The following is a 4,848-nucleotide window of genomic DNA, read 5'->3' as shown; positions in this document are numbered from 1 at the left end:
CAGCAGGAAATGGAGAAAATGTTCTGCAGTGTAAGAATATATAATTTGTGACCTTTGTTTGGAGAAGAAAGTGATTTCTGTGCAAAAGACAATTTGGAGTTTGTTTATAATTTAAAAAAAAAATCAATTACAGCTGTATAATTCAGGCAAAATCATATACACTTAGGTTTTATCAAGAGCTTGAAAAACATTTAAAAAAATTGATATCCAATATTCTTCACCTTTGAACAGTGTGCTCAGGAAGAAGATCATAACTTGCATTTAAGAGGGCTGTTTCCTGTAAATAAATATAATATTTGTTAAGCTGGTTGGATAAATTAGAATGGATTGTAAATAAAACAGTGTGTGTGTGTAAAGCAAACAGGTTAAAATATCTGATGGAAAAAAATAATTAGACCATTCCCTCCTTTATCTTTAGAAATACATAGGGGAAAAATACAGGTTCCTTCCCAAAAACAAGGAGAGTCTTTGGGTATTTGAATCACTTCAGTTCCATGCCCTCACTGCACGTCTTTTAAGACTGACCCCTCCTACTCCCCACAGCAATTAAGTAGACAAAGAAAATGAGGGAATATGTATACACTGGGCTCTTGGAGGATTACGCTAATGCAAATATACTCATGTTAAACTCTTGTTACTCTGTGGAGGCCGTACTGCAGACTTTTGATAACTGAACATTGTCCTACATTTGGAAGCAACTATATATGTTTTTTTTACCAAGTTTGTTTAGTCTTTTATATCAGATTTGAAGGTGAAGGATTATCTATGATAAAATATACACATGGACCATGTGGCTTGACACTGCAGCACAAAAAGTAGCCACTAACAGTTGTTTCAGACTAAACCAACATAAACATCCAAAATATTCCTAATTGTATACTATAAAAGACTCATTAGAATTCACCTCCCTAATTTGACATCACAGGCAGAAGGAACTCCACTCAGAAAGGTAAGATTCTTTCCCCTATAACAGTTACAATTAATCAGATGAAAAAAATGAACTATCAATATAACATTGTTTGTAGAAATTTTGCATCTGGGTTAACTGAGTCAATTCAAAGTATATTTAATTCCATTTGTGAGGCCCTACAGATTTCCCATGTTGTTCTGGGTTTTGTTTTGGGGTTTTTTTGTTACATATTTACATGCAGTCTGTCCCTGATGCATCTACTAACTAACCCAACATTATTATTTATTTGTATTAACATAGTGTTTATAGACTTCAATTAGGACCAGAACCCTCTTGTGCTAAGTGTTGTATAAATATAGAGTGAAAGAGAGCCTGTGGTTATTTTATTTTCTGTGGATCCAGAGAAGCAGAAATTCAAGTCAATTAAATGCAGTAAAAATGCTGAGAGCAGAAGACTGGATGCTGTTTGAGATACGTAAAAGGAGCAGGTTTCCTTTACCTTTATCAGCAGTATTTCCTCATTCTCTCCTATTGTAAGTCCTAGAGCTTTCTGAGTAGCTTAGTGGTGGAAAGCTGTAACTTTGTCAGAATGCACTAATTCATGATACTAAAGATGCTATTGCTCTATTATAAAAAATTCAAAAGGTCCCTGTCAACAAATGCTTCAGCACCTTCACGACTTCTAGAATTAGCTTATTGTGGCATGCCTAGCTTCCTAAATCCTTCCTGCTTTGTGGGTGGTAGGGAATAGCAGGCATTGCATCATAAAATTAAATTCTGCTTAGCTATGAGGCCCCTAATTGGTCATGTTACATTCAGTATCAATTGATAAAGTATTCAGTGCCAGTAAAGACAAAAACCAAGACTGTAAATTGAGATAAATCAAGTCCAAGTAGAGTATGCAATTGTGTCTTTTATAAGACCATAAGCTATTCAAACCCATATAGGATGTGCATTTTGGAGGAATAGTCTCAGCCCAAACCTGAGGCCAGCCCTAGGCCATACAATGTCTTTATATAAAGAGGTTTCACATGGCCTCATGACTTGTGGAAATGTTGAAGTTCTCTTGGAAGACCTCACTATTTGTGCCAGGTTTCCAGAGGTGCTAGAATTTATGAGTTTTGTTGTTGTTTTCCCTACCCTCCCAAGAAAATTGGAGAATAACTGAAAAGAAAGCACAGATATCTGACCACAGTGCACAGATTATTACAACAGCAAGCTTGGACCAATTTAGTAAATAAAAATTAATTCCCTAGCACAATAAAAAAGTGTGCATCTTAAGTTAAAGTTAAGAGCCAGGCCCTCTTGGAAGAATGCAATTAAGTGGTAAAAAGCAACTTTTTGCATCCAAGGTTTGTTTGTTCAAAGCCTGTACTGATATCTTACAGTGACTTACCAAACATAATGTATCCTGACCATTTTACCTAACATCTTTTCCTTGTTTTTAAACTATTCCCGAAATGAATATGTTCTGGAAAAAAATGTAAGGAAGCAAAATGATCTATTTAAGTATATATCAGAAGTGCATTTGGAGAAGTGCCCCTTATGTTATAAATGTAGATGAACAACAAATGTTTTTGAGGATACACATTACGTTATAGCAAAACCTTGAAAAAATGTTAAATCCACTATTATTTTTTTAGAAACTTTTTGATGCTTACCATAAGGCTGTAAAAAGTGTTTCCCATTGCTTCCTTGTAAAGATACTCTTGCTGACGATATTCAGGGCTATTTCGTCCCAGTTTTTTTAATTTTTTATCCATGGTTTGCAAAACAAGCTCTGAAACTTCTTTGCCACTCTTGCTTGCTTGAGTACCCAAAAATTTCTTTGTTTTGTCAACAGTTAGAAGGTTGTTCAGAACCTTAGTTTTAAGAGGTAAAGTAGGTATGCATTACATCGATGTTACTATACATGAACCGATGACTCTTCTCCCTTTTCCTTACTTCCACCTTGCAAAAGTTACTTGATTAAAGGGACACTGTCACTACACTTTTTTTTTGGTCAATTTAAATCCAGTATCTGACAGAGAATCTTTTAAGTGGCATCTCTTTGAAAAGTTAAGTACTTTTTTTAAACTAATTTTAATGTTAATAAACATCATTTTAATGGAAAATGTCATTGCTTCTTCTAGTCAGTAAAACTGACAGAATGCAATGCTATCAAATGCACAAAATAATCAAATTGAAAATGTACATGTTCTGGTATAGCAATCTAAAAGATAAAACTTGCAAATATAGAACATAGCAACATTTTCAGCCAATGGTCATGTGCAAAGTGGCTGGGTCACTAATTGTAGACAACATGATGACATATAAAAATAGGATAAACATATTACTTTTTATAAGAAAGTTTAAGCAAACATCATTGTGTGTGTGTCTAAAATGCAAAATTTGCATGGCCCTGTTGCAGCTTGACTTTCCTGTACTCTAAGTAACTATAATTTAGACATTTCATTGCAAGACACCAGAAGCAGATCTGGGTGAACACATTATTGCCAGGAATTTATGATGAAGACTGAAGATGCTTCTCTGTAGGAGAATCTTACACTGATTTAATAGGTGTCTGTTTAGAAACTGATTTGGTTAATACAAAAGGCTGTGTGAAAATCCACATTTTGTTTTAAATCATATTTATTGCAGTTTAATTTAGTCTGACTAGGATTTAGCGCTAAAATGAGATTAAAAATGCTTAAATAAAAATAAGTCTCCTCATAGGGGTTTGATGAGTTTGAAAAGAAATTGCAATTAAACCAGTAAACTTACTCATTTAGACAAGGCAATTTAATAGGATGGATAGGTAATACTGATTCTTCCAATCCTCATGTATATGGATTGAAAATGATTAACAATAATAGATAAGTAAATTAAACAAAAACAATACCTTTGAATCCAAAATTATTTAAACAAAACTAATTTAAAAGCAACATAATTTAATTTGCATGGGTACAGATGTACATTTCTCAAAACTTGCTATTATGAACTTCAGTATGCAAGAGAATATCTTAAAAAGCTGTCTCAAAAGTATGGAGGTGACAGACAAAACAGAAAGGAATGGATGCAGAAAGATGTTGATTTGGTTTCATCAAATGTAGAAATGGTAAATGATGATGAGAGAGAGAGGTGATGTTGCGACCAGATGATACAATATGAAAGCAAAAAGGAAAATGACTGTAGATAATCCTTTAGGACATCAAAAGAGATCTAAAGAAGGAAAGCAGGAAGGACAGTAAAGTAGTAGTTCCATAGGTAAAAGAATCAGTATAATGTATGAATAACTTTATGATGTATAAAAATTTTAACTTACAGGGAGCTCGTAATGCTCATCTTCAAAATAGTGACCATCCCAAACCTCAAGAATAACACTGCCATACGTAGGCAAAAGTTTTAATGCCTTTTTCTTTATATTTTCAGCCATAACATCCTTCACTGGCTGAGAGATTACAGACTGCAGAAATTCCTGAAAAATATGTGAGACAAAAAATGTCTCCAAGAAAAATATTAAACATAAAATGCCTCCCCCCACCTATAAACTTGCATAATTCACCTTTAGAATTAAAGTTTCTGTTCTGAAAGTTAAATGAAAGATTTCACAAAGCATATTATCACCTTTCTGGCTATTTTATGTAAGAGTATTGATTGATAATGAGCAAGTTTTTCTCTCTTTAGTAACCATTTTGGATGAATCTAGATCTATTTTGTCTATAGAAACACAAACAAAATCTTGATATATTTCAGAATTGTTTTTACAGTCGATAAATATAACTTCAATGCCACAACTTCACAGTAATGAGGCACATACAAGAAACCTCAACGGAAATCCTCTGCAAATTTGTGGGCATAGCGAACACACTTTTGCACAGATAGCAGCAAGAAACATAACTCCGACTAAAATTTTTAAATCAGAAGATTTTATTGTAAACATAGTAATATATCTAGTG

Source organism: Alligator sinensis, unplaced genomic scaffold, assembly GCF_000455745.1.
Source record: "Alligator sinensis unplaced genomic scaffold, ASM45574v1 scaffold118_1, whole genome shotgun sequence".
In the NCBI taxonomy this organism is placed as follows: domain Eukaryota; kingdom Metazoa; phylum Chordata; order Crocodylia; family Alligatoridae; genus Alligator; species Alligator sinensis.
This window is presented reverse-complemented; position numbering follows the sequence as displayed.